Source organism: Pseudophryne corroboree, chromosome 6 (assembly GCF_028390025.1).
Source record: "Pseudophryne corroboree isolate aPseCor3 chromosome 6, aPseCor3.hap2, whole genome shotgun sequence".
NCBI lineage: Eukaryota > Metazoa > Chordata > Amphibia > Anura > Myobatrachidae > Pseudophryne > Pseudophryne corroboree.
In genome coordinates, this window is record NC_086449.1 from 152,544,033 (window position 1) to 152,567,737 (window position 23,705).

The 23,705-nt window shown below is 48.0% G+C and overlaps 1 long non-coding RNA gene across 1 annotated transcript in view; it reads left to right on the forward strand.

Moving 5' to 3' along the window:
• Positions 1-23,705, forward strand: part of LOC134935070 (uncharacterized) — a 158,775-nt gene that overhangs the window by 134,361 nt on the left and 709 nt on the right. Inside the window, exon 4 of the long non-coding RNA XR_010179875.1 lies at positions 13,368-13,546. This is a non-coding gene — a long non-coding RNA (uncharacterized LOC134935070). The remainder of the gene's footprint in view (positions 1-13,367; positions 13,547-23,705) is intronic.

Below are 23,705 nucleotides of genomic sequence, written 5' to 3' on the forward strand. Positions count from 1 at the left end.
AAAAACGCACGAAACGGAACACCCCATAGGCAGACACTTGTCTACAAAGTATTCCTCCCCGACGCGGAAACCCATGAATCGAAACGACTGGTGCAAAGGGAGCAAGTGAAAGGCCGATTCAACATCCAGCTTAGCCATGAGGGCCCCAGGGCCGCAGCCCCGAACCATGCCCAGAGCATCCTCGAAAGACTGATACACCACCGAACAACACTCCGGTGGAATTGCATCATTAACCGAGGATCCAGATGGATAAGACAAATGCTGAATGAGCCGGAACTTACCCGGGGCCTTTTTGGGCATGACCCCTACCAGGGAAATAATCAAATCCTCGACAGGCGGCAGCGCAAAGGGGCCCGCCATTATCCCCAGGCGAACCTCCTGCTCGACCTTTTCCCGAAGCACATCAGGGAAATCCCGAGCAGACTGCAGGTTCCTGGCGGCCCGAACTAAAACCTCCCCATCCACCGGCAAACGAAAACCCGACGCAAAACCATTCCGCAGAAATTTTGCGTCGTCTCTGTTCAGGTACCACCCCAACCATTTGAGCATGGCCCCCAAATGAACCATGGTCGGCGCCCTTACTAGCGGCAATCCCCCCAGTTGTTTTTCCGGCCACGCCTCCGGCCGCCTTAGCTCCCGGTCGCCCTGCGCGGAAACAAGTGGAAGCCGGGTGGGATCCATTACATCGTAAGCAAAGGTGTCGAAAACGACACCGTTGACCGAGGGGGCACACGGAATTGTTGAACGCGAAACACTTCCCCTTCGCCGGCGTCTGTTGCGGAGAATGGGCCGCGTTCCAAGGGCGGTGCAGCGGAGCCTCAACAGCGGGCCGAGACTGACTCGCCACCACGGTCTGCGCCACTGACGCCCCTTTAGCCACCATTTTCATATCCTGCGCTCGTGTGACCCGAAGCCATACCTCCACATCTTTGCATCCGAGGTCAATGATGTGCAGGCAACCGTGTTTCTGACGGAACTGCTTATCATAATGCAGCCACGAATCGTCCTTAGACTGACGCTGCATGTCATGCACGAGGTGAATATACCTGATGACGATGATGTGTTCATCAGGGCGATCCTCCAAGTAGTACGCCGTGAAGACGCAGAAACCCGCCAACCAATTCTCATACGAGCGAAAGGCCTCCGCCCCAATACTGCCTTTCGCAAGGGCTTCCTTACCTTCCCTCTTGGTGTCCTCCGTCAACGTGAAAAGGTCGACGTATTCCCCCCATCTAATCTTCTTCCTGCAACTCTCACGCAACCATCGCAACACTGCCGTGTACTCACAGCGAACTACACCCGGCAAATTACGCTGCCTCCTTTCCCTACGGGAACTAATACTACTCTTCCTAGACCGCTTATCCCGGTGCCGCGCCTCACGCCGTGCGTACTTGTAAGCCTTCCTCTTAGCCTTTGTGGTGCTACTAGCTGCCGACTGCAATGGAGAAGAAGAGGAAGAAGATCTACTGGACCTACTGCCGGACGAGGAAGAAGAAGACCCACGTGATACAGCAACTGTATCGGTGTCCCACTCACCAGTCGGCCCGCTTCCTGAAGGTGAAACGTCCTCCACGACCGGCTCCTCTTCCCGATCATCATCCGCATCCGAATCTGAAAAGGAAGGAAAAGCCGCCACGGGTGCCGAAGCCCCCCCGGCGGGGATGAAAGCAGGCGCCCCTGCGGGAGACAGGGCAGCGCCACCCAGCAGCGAAGCGGCGGAGCCCATAGCGCGACACGCTTGGAGAAACTGCGCCATAGCGGGGCCAGAAACACCAGGGAGAACGGCCGTGTTGACCGAACCGGAAGCCATGGAAACGCCACCCGGGGACAACGCCGACAAAAACGCCGCAGATGCCGCCATCATTGCCGACATTGCCGCCGCAATGGCAGAGGGATCCGGAGCCGCAGCTCCAACGGTCCCCCCGCTCCCCGGGTCTGCAGCAGGGACGGCCCTCGCGTCGCTGCCACGCCGATGCGGGTGGCCCCGACTGGGCCCAGCGCCAGACGGCCTCCGTGCACCCGCATTCCTGTGTGAAGCACCAGCTGCCCCAACACTGCCCCGGCCCACCGGGAGAACCGGATGGCCACCGCTCCCAGACCACTCCACTCCACCCTGGCCCCCCACAGTGACCGCAGCAGAATCCGGGGAGCCCCACGCTGGAGCGGGGAGAGCCCCCAGGAGGCACCATTGCCAATCGCGTACGCCCACGATCCAGCAGCCGCCTGGCAGGGGCAGCCAGCCCTGAGCAAAGCTCCCTCATCAAATGGGGATCCGTGAACGACTCTCAGCGGTGGAGGGTGCGGGGACCGCGCGTGCACGTGCGTCCCCGAGCCGCCGCAGCCGGAGAGGGATTACCCCCAGCGGGTACCCCCGCTGGCTCCCCCCTCCGACTGCCCGATCGCGTCCTCCACTGCCCGGCGCCCCGTCCTACACTAGCTGCCGCTGCGCCGGGAGAATCCCCCGGCGCCCGCGGCACAGCCAGCGCGGGAGCGGACGCACGCGCCACCGTGCACGGCCGTGGACGGGCACCCGCAGCAGCGTCCGTAGACTGAGCCTCGGCCGTGAGCGCAGCGCTCCGGCCCGGGGCCCGAGAAGAAGAGGGGGCAGGAGGAGAATACCTTGCAGGGGCACAAGGGAGCGGCGGGGACGGGACATGGCGGCCAGAACACGCTTAACCAGGAGGTAATGGGCACAGAGAGGGGATGCAGGGTGGCACAAATATATAGAGTGCACCCAGGCCAGGCAGTGTGATTAACACAGCAATAAGGGCAAGCAGCACAAAACACAGGAGCAAAAAATGAGGGGGTGAAGAGCACTCACCCCTACCACGATTACAGCAGAAGAGGCTGACCCAGCCCCTTTACCAGGCTTAAAAACCCTTTCCACCTACCCCCAACATTCATTCCTATTGGCTAACAATAAACTCCCATAATGCCTTACCGTCCTGCCCCCCAGACTAGCTGAGGTTTAACCCACTCCTCTCCTATTCTGTCAATTTGTTCTCCAAAGTGTATGAAGGAGATACTACATGCCTTAATAGTGGACTTTGGGGGTCATTCCGAGTTGATCGCTCGCTGCCGATTTTCGCAGGTAAAAAAATGAGTTTTATGGTAAGAACTTACCTTTGTTAAAACTCTTTCTGCGAGGTACACTGGGCTCCACAAGGATAGATATAGGGGTGTAGAGTAGGATCTTGATCCGAGGCACCAACAGGCTGAAAAGCTTTGACTGTTCCCAGAATGCATAGCGCCGCCTCCTCTATAACCCCGCCTCCCTGCACAGGAGCTCAGTTTTTAGTTAACCAGCCCAATGCAGTAGCAGGAAAAGAGACGACAGCGGTTAGTAGCCACATACACCACACTCTCACGACAGGAGAAGTGTCAGCGGCTATTGCCATACCAACCCAAAGAAGCTAAGTGCGTCAGGGTGGGCGCCTTGTGGAGCCCAGTGTACCTCGCAGAAAGAGTTTTAACAAAAGTAAGTTCTTACCATAAAACTCGTTTTCTGCTGCGGGCTCCACTGGGCTCCACAAGGATAGACATGGGGGATGTCCTAAAGCAGTTCCTTATGGGAGGGGACGCACTGTAGTGGGCACAAGAACCCTGCGTCCAAAGGAAGCATCCTGGGAAGCGGCAGTATCGAAGGCATAGAACCTTATGAACGTGTTCACAGAGGACCACGTAGCCGCCTTGCACAATTGTTCAAGGGTCGCACCACGGCGGGCCGCCCAAGAAGGTCCAACAGACCGAGTAGAATGGGCCGTAATGTGAGCAGGAGTCGAGAGACCAGTCCTCACATAAGCATGTGCAATCACCATTCTAATCCATCTGGCCAAAGTTTGCTTATGAGCAGGCCAGCCCCGTTTGTGAAATCCAAACAGCACAAAGAGAGAATCAGATTTTCTAATAGAAGCAGTTCTCTTCACATAGATACGGAGAGCCCGTACCACATCCAAAGACCGCTCTTTGGGAGACAGATCAGGAGAAACAAGTGCCGGAACCACAATCTCCTGGTTTAGGTGGAACGAAGAAACCACCTTAGGTAAATATCCGGGACGAGTCCTAAGAACCGCCCAGTCACGGTGAAATATCAGATATGGGGAACTACAGGACAAGGCACCCAAATCCGACACTCTTCTTGCTGAAGCAATAGCCAGCAGAAACACCACCTTAAGGGAAAGCCACTTAAGATCAGCTGAACCAAGAGGTTCAAACGGAGACTCTTGTAATGCCTCCAATATCCACCGACAAGTCCCAAGGAGCCACAGGCGGGACATAGGGAGGTTGGATATGCAACAAACCCTGAGTAAAGGTATGCACATCAGGTAAGGTCGCAATTTTTCTCTGAAACCACACCGACAAGGCAGATATTTGAACCTTGAGGGAGGCCAGACGCAGGCCAAAATCCAGGCCCTGCTGAAGAAAAGCCAACAACTTGGCTATACTAATCTTGGAAGCGTCATAATCGTTAGATGAGCACCAAACAAAGTAAGAATGCCAGACCCTATAGTAAATCCGAGCCGAAGCCGGTTTCCGGGCCCCTCAACATAGTTTGAATGACCGCCTCAGAAAACCCTTTAGCCCTTAAGACCGAAGCTTCAAGAGCCACGCCGTCAAAGACAGCCGGGCTAGGTCCTGGTAGACACAGGGCCCCTGAACGAGGAGGTCTGGGCGTTGTGGAAGTAGAATTGGACGCTCTGACCTTGCAGGTCTGAGAACCAGTGCCGTCTGGGCCACGCTGGAGCTATGAGAAGCAGATTTCCTTTTTCTTGCTTGAACTTCCGAATTACCCTGGGCAGGAGTGATACCGGAGGGAACACGTACGGCAGCCGAAACCTCCACGGCACCGCCAGCGCATCCACGAATGCTGCTTGAGGATCCCTTGTCCTTGCTCCAAAGACTGGTACCTTGTGATTGTGTTGAGACGCCATCAGATCTACGTCTGGAAGGCCCCACTTTTCCACTAGGAGTTGAAACACTTCTGGATGGAGGCCCCACTCGCCAGCATGTACGTACTGACGACTGAGAAAGTCCGCTTCCCAATTCAGGACTCCCGGAATGAATATTGCCGATATGGCCGGTAGATGGCGTTCCGCCCAATGTAGAATCCGTGAGACTTCCTTCATTGCCAAACGGCTTCGAGTGCCGCCTTGATGATTTATGTAAGCCACTGTGGTGGCGTTGTCCGACTGTACTTGAACAGGATGGTTCTGAATTAAATGCTGGGCCAGGTTCAATGCATTGAAGACCGCCCGCAATTCCAGAATGTTGATCGAGAGGAGGGATTCCTCCTTGGTACACCGACCCTGAAGGGAGTGTTGCTCCAGCACCGCACCCCAACCTCTTAGACTGGCATCTGTCATCAACAGGACCCTGTCGGATATCCAGAATGGACGGCCCCTGCACAATTGTTGGTCCTGGAGCCACCAGAGCAGCGACAGACGGACCTCCGGAGTAAATGAGATCATGTGAGTCCTGATCCGGTGAGGCAGGCCGTCCCACTTGGCTAGAATCAGCTTCTGGAGGGGGCGAGAATGGAATTGAGCATACTCCACCATGTCGAATGCTGATACCATGAGGCCCAGCACCTGCATCGCCGAATGTATCGACACTTGCGGACGAGAAAGGAAGCAATGAATCCTGTCCTGAAGCTTCAGGACTGTCTCCTGAGACAAGAACAACCTCTGGTTGTGAGTGTCCAATAGCGCTCCCAGGTGCACCATGCTCTGAGCAGGGACCAGGGAGGATTTCTTCCAGTTGATGAGCCACCCGTGGGCTTGTAGAAACTGGACAGTCATATCCAGATGACGTAGGAGAAGTTCTGGGGAATTTGCCAGGATTAACAAATCGTCCAGATACGGCAGTATCCTGACCCCTTGACGGCGGAGTACCACCGTCATCACCGCCATAACTTTGGTGAAGACTCGGGGAGCCGTAGTTAAACCAAAAGGTAACGCCCGAAACTGGTAATGGAGGTTGCCAATCGCAAACCTCAGGTATTGCTGATGTGATGCTGCTATAGGAATATGCAGGTAAGCATCCTGTATGTCCAGGGAGACCATGTAGTCCCCAGGTTCCAAGGCCTGAACTATAGAGCGAAGGGTTTCCATACGGAACTTGGAAACCTTCAAAAACCTGTTCAATGCCTTGAGGTTGAGAATGGGCCGGGAGGACCCATTCGGTTTCGGGACTAGAAACAGCGGAGAATAGTACCCCCGGCCCCTCTGCGCAAGAGGCATAGGGGGTCCCATAGGGGGTGTTAATTTATTAACTAGCGTATGCAGAAGCGTGGAAAAAGCAGCCCACAGTGGGTCATTATGGACCTCAGTTGCCACTGTCCCACTGGGGGGGCAAGGAGCCCCCAGAACCAGAGCCCACAGCTGCTATATTCTCCTCATATGGATCTGTGGCTTCAGCAACACGTGCAGTGTGTTCCGCCCCAGAACCGTTACCTTCAGAAGCAGACATGATATAACTTGCAGTATCAGGTAACACAGTACAATTGGCAGCAGCACAATACCTCTTACCCAAACCCCTGCGCAGTGTAGTCAGCACAAGCAGAGATATAGGAGAGATATGGTGACTAAAATCACAGAGAAAAATACGTACTATTAAAGTATATCTTGTGAAAATCCTATATGAATATAAAACCCGGTGATGTGCTGTCCCTGACGACGGGGTGTATCCCCGAAACGCCGTTGGAAAAATAAACCTATACCTTTTTGAAATGATTTGAAAAGTCTGTACGAGTGCCGCCGACCTTCGCAGATTGAATATAAAACCTGACGCACCAAGCCCCCTCAGGTTATAGAATATAGGGATAGCAAGTTGAGTGAGAGACACGAAATGGAAACCACTCAGCAAGCTAATGCACACACATATAGTCACAGTTGTACAATGCAGAGGTTATTACTAACAATAATACTGCACTGGACCAGCTTATATAGCTATGTAGTCATTAGATATAACACTGCACAGTAAGAACTGGATGTATATCACAGGGTAATTGTACTAGAAAACCCTGACTAAATGCACTCTTTCTTAACTAACACTGTCTAATAGGCAGGTAGAATACTTAAGTGTCATGTAAAGTCACAGCGCTGACAACCAGGCGGCTTTGCACAGGAGGATTTGCCCAAGCAGTCCCAGGAACAGTGTAGCTGAGAGAAATGGCACCCAGACACTGACAGGAAGTGAGGAAGAGACAGATATGCAGCTCCAGGGCGGGAACATTTGCGGGAAATGGCGCCCTGGGGCTGGGGGAGGGGCTCCAGGTCTAAGCCTTATCCCCCTGCTGGCAAAACCACCGGGTACTGTGGGCTACTATTAAAATGGGTTTAAGGGAAAACCTGAACTGCACCCATGCCCAGTGCTTAAAGTGGTCCTAGAGAGGTGGTGGAACTCACCCCCCTCCCCACGGTACCCATGCAACAAAGGTATTGCGCGCGCCGTAGGCGCGCGCCGTAAAAAAAGGAGCGTGGTCTCAAAAAAGGGGCGTGTTACACAATAGTAATAATGCCCACAGTAGTAGCACCCCATAATACACATAATGCCCACAGCATATAATCCGACTCACAGCTCCCCCCTCCCGGCACATGTAAACTCTGACAGTTTCCCCCTCCCAAACAAATAATCCCTAACACAGTTTATCCTCCCCAGCACATAATCTCTGACACAGATCCCCCTTCCCCAGCACATATAATCCCACATACAGCTCCCCCCTGCACATTTATTCCCCGACACAGGTCCCCCTTCCCCAGGACACATATAATCCCACATACAGCTCCCCCCCAGCACATTTAATCCCTCGCACAGCTCCCCCTCCCCAGTACATGTAATCCCACATACAGATCCCCCCCGCACATTTAATACCTGACACAGCTCCCCCTTCCCAGCACATGTAATCCCACATATAGATCCCCCCCCGCACATTTAATACCTGACACAGCTCCCCCTCCCCAGTACATGTAATCCCACATACAGATCCCCCCCCCGCACATTTAATACCTGACACAGCTCCCCCTTCCCAGCACATGTAATCCCACATACAGATCCCCCCCCCGCACATTTAATACCTGACACAGCTCCCCCTTCCCAGTACATGTAATCCCACATACAGATCCCCCCCCGCACATTTAATACCTGACACAGCTCCCCCTTCCCAGTACATGTAATCCCACATACAGATCCCCCCCGCACATTTAATACCTGACACAGCTCCCCCTTCCCAGCACATGTAATCCCACATACAGATCCCCCCCCGCACATTTAATACCTGACACAGCTCCCCCTTCCCAGCACATGTAATCCCACATACAGATTCCCCCCCCCCCCCGCACGTTTAATACCTGACACAGCTCCCCCTTCCCAGCACATGTAATCCCACATACAGATCCCCCCCCGCACATTTAATACCTGACACAGCTCCCCCTTCCCAGCACATGTAATCCCACATACAGATCCCCCCCCGCACATTTAATACCTGACACAGCTCCCCCTCCCCAGCACATGTAATCCCACATACAGATCCCCCCCCCCGCACATTTAATACCTGACACAGCTCCCCCTCCCCAGCACATGTAATCCCACATACAGATCCCCCCCCCCGCACATTTAATACCTGACACAGCTCCCCCTCCCCAGCACATGTAATCCCACATACAGATCCCCCCCCCGCACATTTAATACCTGACACAGCTCCCCCTCCCCAGTACATGTAATCCCACATACAGATCCCCCCCCGCACATTTAATACCTGACACAGCTCCCCCTTCCCAGTACATGTAATCCCACATACAGATCCCCCCCCCTGCACATTTAATACCTGACACAGCTCCCCCTCCCCAGTACATGTAATCCCACATACAGGTCCCCCCCCCACACATTTAATACCTGACACAGCTCCCCCTCCCCAGTACATGTAATCCCACATACAGATCCCCCCCCCGCACATTTAATACCTGACACAGCTCCCCCTCCCCAGTACATGTAATCCCACATACAGATCCCCCCCCCGCACATTTAATACCTGACACAGCTCCCCCTCCCCAGTACATGTAATCCCACATACAGATCCCCCCCCCCGCACATTTAATACCTGACACAGCTCCCCCTCCCCAGCACATGTAATCCCACATACAGATCCCCCCCCCGCACATTTAATACCTGACACAGCTCCCCCTTCCCAGTACATGTAATCCCACATACAGATCCCCCCACCCCGCACATTTAATACCTGACACAGCTCCCCCTCCCCAGTACATGTAATTCCACATACAGCTTCACTCCCCCCCCCACCCCCCCCACATTTAATTCCTGACACAGCGCACAACATCCCTCCCTCTTCCGACACCCCCCTCTTCCCTACCTCTCTCTCTCCTTGTGCCAGTACTCCCGTCTCTTGCCCCTGCCATTGAGAGCCACCAAGAGCGTCAGCATGGGTCTCCTGTCCTTTACACGGCAGGAGAGACAGACATGTGGAGATGCATCGCCTGAATCCCGCCGCCGCGGCCAGCGACGCTATAGGAGGGAGGGGAACTCGTGGAGGTGGGCTATAAGGTAGTCCTAGTCCTGGCCGCCCCTCCCCATCTATTAATGTGGGTGGCGCAGCGCACAATGAGAGGCGGGGATGGTCTACTCTAGTCAGTCAGGCCGGGTAAAGTGGGCTGGAGGTGGCGGAACTAGTTCCGCCTCTCAATACAACTGACGGAACGCAGTTCCGGCCCGTTCCGGCCCACTTTAACCCCTGCCCATGCCCTGGTGATCTAGTGGGATCGCCTGTACTGCCACAGTGTTCACCGCCAGCGCGCGCGGCCCGCCTCCCACTGACCGCGCCGGATCACGATAAAGTACGGGTCCCGCAAGCGGGACCCACTCACCACCTCCCGAAGTGTGGCCACGCGATCCCGGAGAGCCCCTGTCGTGTGTGCCTGACCATGGAAGAAAACCGGAGCCTCCTGCTGTAGTTACCCAGCAACCAGGGCTCGGTAGTGTACAGCGCCGCTGGGGAGAGATGGAGCTGCAGCAGTGAATGTCAAAAGACATATACACACTGCTGCGGCCCTTGAAGTCTTCACTTTTCTTTTTATAAAGCTCTTCTCAGGGCTGCCCAGAGCAGCCCCTCTGTTATGTGCCTGCTATCTGCGGCACCAACTACAAAACTGAGCTCCTGTGCAGGGAGACGGGGTTATAGAGAAGGCGGCGCTATGCATTCTGGGAACAGTCAAAGCTTTTCAGCCTGTTGGTGCCTCGGATCAAGATCCTACTCTACACCCCTATGTCTATCCTTGTGGAGCCCAGTGTACCCTGCAGCAGAAAACGGCATTTCTGCGCATGTATATGCCCCGCAATGCACACGCGCGATGTACGGGTACAAAGCTCTTTGTGGTTGTGCTCAGGTTCTAGCGAAGTTTTCCTTTGCACTAGCGGCCGCAAGAAGATTGACAGGAAGGGGGCGTTTCTGGGTGTCAACTGGCCGTTTTCAGGGAGTGTGTGCAAAAACGCAGGCATGTCTGGAAAAACGCAGGCATTGCTGGGCGGGTGTAGACGTCAAATCCGGACACGAATAGGCTGAAGTGATCGCAAGCGCTGAGTAGGGTAAGAGCTACTCAGAATCTGCACAAACTGTTTTTGCAGAGCTCGGCTGCACAAGCGTTCACACTTCTACTAAGTTAAAATACACTCCCCAGTGGGCGGCGGCATAGCGTTTGCACGGCTGCTAAAAACTGCTAGCGAGCGATCAACTTGGAATGACCCCCAATGGTCCTAATTCTGCTTGGATCACTATTGAGACAGAAATTGTGATTTTCTCAATTCTGCTTCTGATAAAAAGCGCATGTGAAGAGCCGCCCAGAAAGGTAAAATCACCCACCAATGTAATCGCAAAATTGTGTATGCAACAGCAAAACTGTGAAGCATACGCAGAAATCGAGTGCCATCGACAATTGCAGTTGACCCAGGGCTACTCAGAATAATGAGAATGCAGTTGCACCGGCGCCATGTTTTTAGTCGCAATCCATTGCAGCTGACATCAGAAACCCTCCCCGAAAACAGCCATGATCTGCCTGCGTTTTTCCAACCACTCCCACAAACGCCATGTTAACACCCACGAATGGTCTCTTCTTGTCAATTAAATTGCAATCGCATTTCACTGAATTGCAATTGCAATTTAGCCTTTGCGCATGCATGATGTGTTTGCAGCACATGCACAGTCTGCAGATAATCGCCCAATTCGTGATTTTGCAATTTTGCAACTGAAGCTGAATCGGGCCCATAATTCAGGGTGTGTAGTGTACTGTAGCTATCAGTGCCTTAAGCAAGATTGCAGAAATATAGTAACACTGAGAGGCCTAGTAATGTTTATCGTTTTTATGTACCTAACAGTTATTGATGGCTCAAATCATAAAATAGTTACTTTGTTAACTGATGTATTATTTACACTGTGTTTTAATGTTTAACAAATATGTCATATTATTGCATTCCTAATACCCCTTTCACACCGCAGCTTTAACCCGGTAAATTGCCGATTTTTAAGCCTTTCAAAACGGTTCTAGCTGCGGTGTGAAAGGGCCACCTTGAATTTACTGTTTTCAAAATACTGGTATTTTGAAACGGTTAAAAAGCAGGGTCCTACACGGTTCAGACCCGTTTTCATTGTGCAGTGTGAAAGGCTCAGAAACGGTATTTCCAAGCCACAGAAGGTGATAGGCTGTCTCCATGTGTCACCAGGCAGAAGCAGGAAATAAACTGGAGGAAACACATGAGAGTGAAGAAGCATTTTATTATACAGAATACAGTTTAAAATGGCAAATTGGAGTGAGGAGGAGGTTAGGGGGCTGCTTAGGATCAGAGGGGATGAAGAAATATGTAGACAAATCACTGGGACAGTGAAGGATGCAGTAATCTACAAAAACATGGTAAAGATGCTTGAAGCTGCTGGGTTCCATCGTACGACTATGGGTGAAACGGGTTCAGTGTGAAAGGTACCAAAACGGTAATGAAATGGTAATATACTGGTTACAACATGCGATGTGAAGGGGGTTTAACTGCTCAGACCCGTTTAAAGAACCGTTTCAAAAGCAGGGTTTGTGATGTGAAAGCAGCATTACTGTGTCCATAGTAAAACAAGGTTTACTACTTAGGAAGTGATCCAGTCTAATAAAACGTAATTTTATTTAACCATATACAGTAACTGGCATGGTAAGATCACATGCGACCGCGCCGCCCCACTGTGTCCCCCAGTTTATGAGATCCGTTCTGCAGATGTGCAGAATATAATATAGGTTAAGTATCCCTTATCCAAAATCCTTGGGACCAGAGGTATTTTGGATATCGGATTTTTCCGTATTTTGGAATAATTGCATACCATAATGAGATATCATGGTGATGGGACCTAATTATAAGCACAGAATGCATTTATGTTACATATACACCTTATACACACAGCCTGAAGGTCATTTTAGACAATATTTTTTTATAACTTTGTGCATTAAACAAAGTGTGTGTACATTCACACAAATCATTTATGTTTCATATACACCTTTTACACACAGCCTAAAGGTAATTTAATACAATATTTTTAATAACTTTGTGTATTAAACAAAGTTTGTTTACATTGAGCCATCAAAAAACAAAGGTTTCACTATTTCACTCTCACTCAAAAAAGTCCGTATTTCGGAATATTTGGATATGGGATACTCAACCTGTATTTAAATATTTAAAAGAATACTTTTTAAGCTATATTAAATTTAAAAAACAAAAACAAAAAACAAAACAAAACAATGTTATCAATGGTTTTGAGGGGAAAAAATCCTCAGTTAAGTGGTTAAAAACCAGTGTGATAATTGGGTCTGGGATTGGATTGCCTTTACCTCTCTGCCAAAGAAGCACACCTGTTGCATTTGAACCTACCTGGACACTGAAGGTTGGTGTTTCACGTTGTGGCAATAACTTGTGTCTATTATTGTCACAACATGAAACACAATGGATTGTCCTGTTGAACACCTTAACCCCACATGGACTTAATGAAAAATTAATATGGAGCACATTTTTATAATCACATATATCGTTATTTAGGAACTGTTCCTTTGTTTTATGTCTTCTCTTTTGCTAGAATTTTTTTTAGCATACTTTGTGCAGTGGATGACATGCTATCCATTGTTTGAAATTATCATCAAACTTTTTTTTAGAATTCGATATGCATTGCGTTTATCAGCATGCATCATTTGGGTATTTAAACATATATCCCCAGTGTTATAATTTTCAGTTACTTTTAACACACGTTTTTTTGCACTTATTTGGAAACTGTATATTGCTGGTTTCCTCTGAATTATTTAACAGTCACTTTGTATTCACTTTGTTTATTTCAGTATTCTAACTGTCACCATGTATCTTGCACTCCAGTGCATTGATGGGACGCGCCGGGTGGTCTGTATATCGTTTGCCCGGCAACAATGACGTCATCCCCCGCAGCTGGACGCTGACGCCGCCGGAGACTCCCCGCCCTCCGCGCCCTCTCGGTTTACCTGGCGTGTGTAAAGTATTTAAGGTAAGCATTTATTAGTGGATCCAGTGCTGGATCTGCTAGTCCAATCACCCATATAAGGCAGCGGGTCAAGGGACTAGAAGCTGCCAATGATTACAATCAGCTCCCCTCTCTTCATTTTCCCCTGACTTCTCGCCTGCTGCTGGTGGTGGGAGCATCACAGGAGCTGTCTGTGCCTGGCAAGCTCCTCTGTCACTCTGCAGCTGGCAGCATTGTTGAGGGGGAGAGCCAAGTGCAGAGGCAGCAGCTAATCCGCATGGCGGCAGCGGGCCCAGAGGAGGCGGGGGAAGCCCAGAGCTGGAAGTGCGCATCAGCGGCTGGTGCTTTCCTCCTCCTCCGCCCGCTCAGACAAAAGCCTCTGCAGCAACACCAGTGCCTGCTGCACTCTCCCACATCTGAGACAGGGGGCATTAGTGTAACTAATACTACAGGGGCATTATTTGTAACTAGCACTACAGGGGGCATTTTGTGTAACTGGCACTACAGTGGGCATTTTGTGTAACTGGCACTACAGGGGGTATTTTGTGTAACTGGAACTACAGAGGACATTATGTATTACTGGCACTACATGGGGCTTTAAATCTAACTGGCACTACAGGGGGCATTTTGTGTAACTGTCACTACAGGAAGCATTATGTGTAACTGTCACTACAGGAAGCATTACGTGTAACCGGCACTATACCGGGGCATTACATGTAACTGGCACTATACTGGGGCATTACGTGTAACTGGCACTATACTGGGGGCATTACGTGTAACTGGCACTATACTGGGGGCATTATGTGTAACTGGCCCTATACTGGGGCATTATGTGTAACTGGCCCTATACTGGGGCATTACTTGTAAGGAGCACTACTGTGGGCATTATGTGCAATGCTGCCAATTGTGTGTGTAGGGGGAGGGTGATATTACCCCACCCCCTTTAGGGCTGCTACGAGAAATTTCCCAGGCATGTTTTATATATATATATATATATATATATAAAATCAATAAAGTCACACCAACTGGGTGGTGTAATATTGAGTATTATAAGGGATGGGGGACCTGTTAGACTGCTATAATCAGTAAGGGGGGTGCATATATAATGCAGTAAACACTTATATGGGTGCCTGCATTATATATCAGAGCACCCCACTCACTGATTGTAGCATGACCCCCATCCCCTATTAGCAGGTCCCCCATCCCTTAAAATATCCATTATTGCACCCCCAGTCAGTGACTGTATTGACTATATATAAGTGCCTTTTTGGGTAACTCCATTATACAGGGTCTGTTAGCAAACTCACCACCATGCAGTAGCAGATTTACCCCTAGCATCCAAAGCAGCCACAAGGGCCCGGCGAGTCACAGGGTGCTCGCCGACAGATCATGAAGTCTGATTTCCACCAAAAGTGTCAGAGTGCTGGGTTGGCTGAATACTCCAGGCAGGCTGTCAGTGACTAGATTGCTGCCAGGTGCCAGTTCCAAGTACCTACCTGCATGCAGTGTCTACAGTGTGATTTTAAGTACACTAGTACAACCACCATCCGTCTGCTATAATTGGCGGGGGTGGGGAGGCAGATTGGGGAGAATACACTGACTGGGGGGCGGCACCATGAGTGGGGGCCTGTCTGCTACAATTGGAGGGGGGGGGGGCATACTGAGGATTGTTTGAGGAAGAGGGCCCCAAATCAATGTCTTGCTTAAGGCCGCATGAGGTCTAAATCTGCCTCTGCCCAAGTGTCTATTAGTAACAAAATGATTTATCACCACTTACAGATGTAGCCACCTTTATCTTGACTGTTTCTCCGCCGAGACGGGCGTTTAGCCACGCTAAGGCGATAGCTGAGTTTAATCACAGGCAGGCGCGTTGAGACGATCTAGATACTCATCATGCATTACACATCTCCACCACTGTGTGGCTAATGCTCCACTAATCCAGTACTTTCGATCGTACAGTATAGCGGCGGATTGATCTACAGCTCTGGCAATACTGTAGGCGTAACGGGAGGCGGTGGAAAAAGTATGGAGTACAGTACTGTATGTGTATGGAGACGCAACTACAGTAATTGTGTAAAAGGAAGAATGTACAGTACAATGTATAAACACCGTGCTTTTAAAATATATGAGCGTCTGAGTTCGCTAATGCATAATGGGAATGGAGGACTAGCAGAAGGCGGAGGAAAACACCGTGCTTTACAAATGCGAGCGTCCGAGTCCTCTAAGGCATAAACCAACAGCAATGGGGCGAGGGCCGGGCGCTGTTTGCAGTACTTTCACACATGAAATTAGAAATCTCTCATGAGGCATCGTGGGCTAGGGGTGAAGGCTCCCACCTCCCTCACTGGGGGTCCAGGGTTCGAGACATGATGTGCTTTCTTTCTTTTTTTTTTTTTTTTCTGTAATAATGCACTGTATTATTTTATTTACATTGTAAGACAGTCAATGGAAGGATGCACACAGGTTTCACATAAATCAAAGTACATCTGCAGGAGCGATTCTTTACTCTAAATGCACCCAAATAGCGTGAATGAAATGAGTGTATTCTGACGCTACCAACTAAGCAAAACAGTACTGTAGATCTTCAGCGTTTGTGCATTGCACAGGACCTGAATTTCCTCCCTGTGCAGGCCCCCAGGGGGGAAGGGCGATGGGGGTAGGGGGGAGACGATGGAAAATACTGTGCCTTTGAAATGCAATTACATGAGCGTCCGAGTACACTACGGCATACTGTAAACCAACACCAATGGGAAGGAAGTGCCAACCTTATTTTTAATGTGTTCCCGTGACATTCACTTTAACATTTTTTTTTTTCTCTCCAATACAGTACATCCAATGGAAGGATGCACACAGGTTTCACATAAATCAAAGTACATCTGCAGGAGCGATTCTTTACGCTAAATGCAACCTACAGTACGGTACTGTAAGTGAGCAAAATAGTACTACAGTGGGCGTTTGTGTATTGCACATGACCTGCATTCCCTCCCTGTCTACTGCATGATCTGTGCAGGCTCCCATGGGGGAAGGGCAACAGGCTAGCAGGAGGCGGAGGAAAACACCGTGCTTTACAAATGCGAGCGTCCGAGTCCTCTAAGGCATAAACCAACAGCAATGGGGCGAGGGCCGGGCGCTGTTTGCAGTACTTTCACACATGAAATTAGAAATCTCTCATGAGGCATCGTGGGCTAGGGGTGAAGGCTCCCACCTCCCTCACTGGGGGTCCAGGGTTCGAGACATGATGTGCTTTCTTTCTTTTTTTTTTTTTCTGTAATAATGCACTGTATTATTTTATTTACATTGTAAGACAGTCAATGGAAGGATGCACACAGGTTTCACATAAATCAAAGTACATCTGCAGGAGCGATTCTTTACGCTAAATGCACCCAAACAGCGTGAATGAAATGAGTGTATTCTGACGCTACCAACTAAGCAAAACAGTACTGTAGATCTTCAGCGTTTGTGCATTGCACAGGACCTGAATTTCCTCCCTGTGCAGGCCCCCAGGGGGGAAGGGCGATGGGGGTAGGGGGGAGACGATGGAAAATACTGTGCCTTTGAAATGCAATTACATGAGCGTCCGAGTACACTACGGCATACTGTAAACCAACACCAATGGGAAGGAAGTGCCAACCTTATTTTTAATGTGTTCCCGTGACATTCACTTTAACATATCCGAGCGCTGCCACGTGCTGGGAGTTCACGGTCGGCGGCCATGTTGTCAGGTTGCTAAGCGATCCAGCTCGGTATACCGTAATGTGCATAGACCTCGCTTATCCCAATGTAATTGAGCTAGGGGATTGTGACGCTCCTTCAGCATTGCCCCCTGAACTGTGAAATGTATGCCATATTGTATCTCACTACATATCCGAGCGCTGCCACGTGCTGGGAGTTCACGGTCGGCGGCCATGTTGTCAGGTTGCTAAGCGATCCAGCTCGGTATACCGTAATGTGCATAGACCTCGCTTATCCCAATGTAATTGAGCTAGGGGATTGTGACGCTCCTTCAGCATTGCCCCCTGAACTGTGAAATGTATGCCATATTGTATCTCACTACATATCCGAGCGCTGCCACGTGCTGGGAGTTCACGGTCGGCGGCCATTTTGTCAGGTTGCTAAGCGATCCAGCTCGGTATACCGTAATGTGCATAGACCTCGCTTATCCCAATGTAATTGAGCGGGGGGATTGTGACGCTCCTTCAGCATTGCCCCCTGAACTGTGAAATGTATGCCATACTGTATCTCACTACATATACGAGCGCTGCCACGTGCTGGGGGTTCACGGTCGGTGGCCATTTTTAGTGTGCATAGAACTCGCTTATCCACATAGGCCCCTGTGTTTTTAACTACTATATTGAGATGCACATTTCTAGGCCTACAGTATTTAATATACAGTAAGCAGCATTGTTGTTAGGCAATAATTGAAGAATTTACATACAGTACTGACATGTACTGTATGTAATGCTTGTACATCATGTCAGTCGACCCTTATGCTGTACACTACTGTAAGTCTCACAGGGCCCATGCACTTCCAAGGAGGGTTATTTACTGTACTGTATCTGTTTCATACAGGAAACTAATTGCAGTCCATAACACTGAAGTTGTATTTTCAGTACTGTACAGTATACAATACTTAAATTTGAACATCAGGTACTGGATAGTAAACATGTACAGTATTAACTTCTATCATAAAACTCTTATGCATTTTCAGATGTGTAAATTTTAGACTACAGTATTCACAAATGTTTTCTCTCCATACAGGAATTATAGTTGGACAACATGCCAGTAACTATCAACAAAACGATGAGCAAGATAATCGCCAACATGAAAAAAGAAAATAAAACCATCAAAGAGATCCATGCATGGCTCAAGGAAAGTGGCATTATAGTCACTTTAGAAACGGTGCGCTATCATGCATTCGAGAGAACAACGCCCAGATTTGTATTTCCTACAAAATGCACATGGTACGTACTGTACACTACTGTAATGTTTAAATGACTTGCTTTATACCATAAACAATTTTTTTGAAATAAAATAAAAACTTCATCAATTGTAACTGTGATTGTGCTGTTCATGAATTCATATTTTTCATACTGTATTGTACTGTAGGAGAGTGCAACAAATTGTGGAGGAACTAACTCGTGAGGATGATGAGCGTACTGCTCTGCAAATAAAACGAATTCTCCATTCCAAGTATGACCTGGACATATCGGCCACCAGCATCAGAAGGATGCGACGGAAAATGGGATGGACCTTTGGCGCAACAAGGTAAAATACTGAAAGCAGTATAAACCATACAGTAAATGCACTGTTAATAATCCCTTGATACGTGATATAATAATGCCATAAATCATTATACAGAGTGTGTACTTTATACTATATACAGTATGTGTGTGTGTATATACTGTATATATTCTATCCCAAAAGAGATACCTACTGTATAGGCACTCAGAGACAGCAATGAAGCATTGCCGGCTTATTGTGATGATTACATACTGTATACTGTGTGTGTGTGTTTGTGTGTATGTACAGTATGTATATATATATTACTCTGTATGTAACTTAATGTACTGTATGTACAGTTTAATGTATACAGTAGGTATATAATACAGTATACTGCACATACAGTCTACTGTATATACAGTAATCTGTAAATCTGTAATTTCATAACTGTATCTGATTTCATTATTTTTGGCTCTTCACAGGATATCTCCAATGATAAGAGATGTGAATAAAGAAAAGAGAGTGGAACAGGCACGGCGATGGATTGAGAGTGGTGAAACATTTGATGATGTCATTTTCACAGATGAATCGTCTGTTGCCCTTGAGCGGTTCTCCAGAATGTCATTCAGGAAACGTAACCATATCTCTTTAAAACCACGCCCAAAGCATCCATTGAAAGTCCATGTATGGGGAGGCATATCACGATTAGGAGCTGGTCCCCTATTATTTTTCGAAGGTACAGTACTATACTTTATTCTGTGCCTGTGTTCTGTAAAAATACATGTTGTACTGTAGAGTACGTGTAACTGCACAATAAAAGGAGTTGCTTATTAATGAACAACATTTTTTGATTTCTGTAGGAATCATGGATAAGAAATATTTCCAAGAAACAATAGTAGAGAAATGTATGGTGCCATTTGTGAATAAATATTACCCAACTCACCATAGGATATTCCAAGACAATGATCCTAAACACTCCGCCTCAGCCAAATTTATGGAAGAGAAAGGTATGAATTGGGAACGCACACCACCAGAGTGAGTATTCTTTCAACAGTGTACAAGTAAAATTTTGGATAGCACTCTAGTACTGTAAAAAAAATTTTTGTTTAATAAACAGTACAATATTGTATGTTTAATTTTCTCTATTTACTGTAATGTAATTAATTTTTTCTATACGCTTTTTTTTTATTTTTATATAGATCACCAGACATGAACCCAATCGAATTAGTGTGGGCTCAATTGAAGAGGTACGTTAGGAGTGTTGCAAAGCCAACAACAAAACAGCAACTGGTGGATGGGATAAAGAAATTTTGGCTAGAAGTACTCACACCTGAACATTGTAATAATTATATAAATCACCTGTATAAAGTATTACCTGTTGTAGTTGAAAGAAATGGTCAAGCCACAAATATGTAGTTCTGTATTTTCTGTTTAAAATTTTAAATTGGTGCATTATTAAAAAAAATGATAAAATTGCCTTTGTCTGATTATTGCATAAACTAATGTAGAATATTATACAGTAGTAATGTTATTGATGTGTACTGTATGAACAGTTATTTTCAGTTTTATAAGTCCTGAATAAGAGTACTGTACATTTTGATCAGTGCAGTACATGGAATCGGATGTTGTAATACTTTATTTTTACATTAATATTGATGTTTTTCCAATAAATATTCAATTTTACAGTATGGTACGGTACAGTACATGAGGGTACCTGTACAGTATGATACGTCATTATGGGGGAGAAATACTGTATCCACTAAATGTACAGTAAAATGTTTTTTTCTTATTACAAACACACAAATGCATCTCAGATGGAAATATGCTATACACAGCAGACAGCTTATGGTGACAGAACTTCCCTACTGTATCCCCACCCATAGTCGTGGTATATTTTAGATTGCCTAATGAGACACTCCTGCAGCATTGCCAATGATTCATGTAAAACCTGTGTGCAAACAGTATCTGTATTGAATGCAAAGTACAGTAAGAGTACAGTATACAGTATTATCAGAGCCAAACCTGACCAACATGATGCCCTAGGCTAGATTTTGGCTGATGCCCTCTTGCACAGATGCTACGTAGTTCCGCCTCTAACCCTGCACCCCTTTCCCAGCACCATCACCCATTTTGGCGCTCCTACCCCCTATAATCTAAATAAGAACAATGTGCACATTTAGTGCCAGCCCAAAACAGTGTACAGTATGTTCTTGCTGGGAAGGGGCATGGTAACACAATAATACCCGAAGATGAAATGACACAACACAGTACTGCAACTTTATTCACATTATATCATGCAGTGGTGTCTCTTATTCTCATGACATCATATCATAGTACCACATTACTCCTAACAGTAATGCCCCTTATTCACATTACACCCCACCACATTCATCTTTATTTACATTAGACCACAGGTTCTCAAACTCAGTCCTCAGGACCCCACACAGTGCAGGTTTTGCAGGTCTCACAGAATCACAAGTGAAAAAATTAGCTCCACCTACTGTATGGACCTTCTAAAATGTGTCAGTTAGTAATGAATACATCTGTGCACTTGCTGGTTTACCTGCAAAACATGCACTGTGTGGGGTCCTGAGGACCAAGTTTGAGAACCACTGCATTAGACCATGCAGTAGTGCCCTTTCCTTATGTTACACCAGAAAATATTGTAGTACACCTTATACACATACAGTACAGTAATGCCACACATTAGTAATGCATTTCATATTTAAATTTTCTGATTTAATTTCATAGAGCCGCAGTCACTCACAGAATATAGGCATGTACTGTAGCATCTCATTTTATTCTGCAGAAGCTGATTATTCCCGTTTGGCTAGTTTGCCGCCTCTGTACAGTATATCACAATAGAAAAAAGTTATAGTGTCAGTGAAAAAAGCACCTCATGACAGATACTGTACACAAGCTCATGTCTAAATACTGTATACTGTAAGCAGTGACATTAAGGGGTACAGTACTGTATATGCAATTGCAGTCGAATTCCGGAAGGAATACGGAAAAAATGGACACGGGATCCCCCATCTTTTTAGAACCAGCACCGGGCTCTGCGCCTGGTCCTGGTGCAAAAAATAAGGGGGACAAAAAAAGCGTAGGGGTTCCCCATATTTTTTGAATCAGCACTGGGCTCCACTAGCTGGACAGATAATGCACAGCCGGGGGAGACTTTTATACCGGTCCCTGCGGCCATGGAATTAAATACCCAACTAGTCACACCTGGCCGGAGTACCCTGGAGGAGTGGGGGCCCCTTAAATCAAGGGGACCCCCCTCCAGCCACTCGATTATCTCTATCACCCCTGTGTATTGTAGCTAGGGGATTGTGACGCTCCTTCAGCATTGCCCCGTAGCCTGCAAAATCTGTGCTGTTATTTGCTCCATAGCTGAGTGCCTCCTAGGAGCTACTGTAGGAGTCACAGGCGGTAGCCATTTCAATTGAGTCTGCCCTGCTATAGAATTGTACAGGTATGTGTACATTACCGTACGGTGCATAGAACCTTTACAGTAGAAACTCTCCTGCAGCTTTGGCCTGCTTTACTGTATGTACTGTAAAACTTGTGTTTTGTCAGTTTGCTATGCGACCGAGCCCGGTGTAACGTACAGTACTGTAATGTGCATAGACCTCGCTTACAGTATCTCTGTGTATTTTGGCTAGGGGATTGTGACGCTCCTTCAGCATCGCCCCGTAGCCTGCACAGCTTATGCCATTTCTCATTCCATACCCAACTGCTGCATGCCACGAGGTGGGGGTTCAGGAGGTGGGGGTTCATGGGTAGTGGTCGTTTTGACAGTGTGCTATGCGATTGAGTCCGGTGTACCGTAATACTGTATGCAATCCTACAGTGGCTTATCCCTCCCCTGTGTATTTTGGCTAGGGGATTGTGACGCTCCTTCAGCATTGCCCCATAACCTGCACAAGGGTTCAGGGGCGGCGGCCATTTTGCCAGTGTGCTACAGTATGTCATCGAGTCCGGTGTACCATAATATGCATACTGTGTATTTTAGCTAGGGGATTGTGACGCTCCTTCAGCATTGCCCCATAGTCTGTACAATCTGGACTATTACTTGCTCCGTAGCCTAGGGCCTCTGTGGGGCAAGGAGTCATAGGTGGTAGCCATTTCTATTCAGTCTGCCCAGCTACAGAATTGTATGTGTACTGTGTACGGAGCATAGTACCTTAACCTGCATAGAACCTGCACATTATGGTACACCGGACTCGATCGCATAGAACCGCTCATGCAGCTACTGTATGCCCTGGTTTACAGTATGTGAATAAAAAAAATAATAAAGTGTCTGAAAAAAACTACAGTAACATGCATTCGTACTTAAGGAATCGAACCCTGGACTCTGAGTATAGGAAGCGAAACACTTCACCACTTCGCCGCAGACAAATGTATAAATCCGTTGGTTTTGATTATGCTGTAATGGCTACGGGATTAGGACGATAACATACTGTAGAAAATTCCTAATCTTGAGAGGCAATAGTGAACTTGTAACACACATCCATTTGCGACAGTGTACACTACTGGTTTTACAGTACTGTGTTTTGTCTGCGGGACTTGGACGCTCACATACAGTATTCATAAAGTATTGTAGATGGATCATATACTGTATGCTGTACTACTGTATTTGCGTCGGTGTCGTACTGTATATACAGTACTGTATTAAATAATGCAGCGTAATGAGTACAGTATTTGCTGTATGCAGCGTAATGAGACGCCTTAGTAAAGTAGTCCTTATTATGTATGTCAGTATTGTATTTTACGGGAGACCACACGCATGCGCAGTGGTGATTGTAAAAAGCGACATCTGGTGGCTGATCGCAGGTATTACACGTAAAGGTAACGCCAAACGTCAAATGTCTGTCTCCGTGCGATTAGATAGCCTCTCTGTGGCTAGGCGCGCCTCGCTACGCCACAGTACGCTGCGTATGGTCGAACGGGACAACCGCCG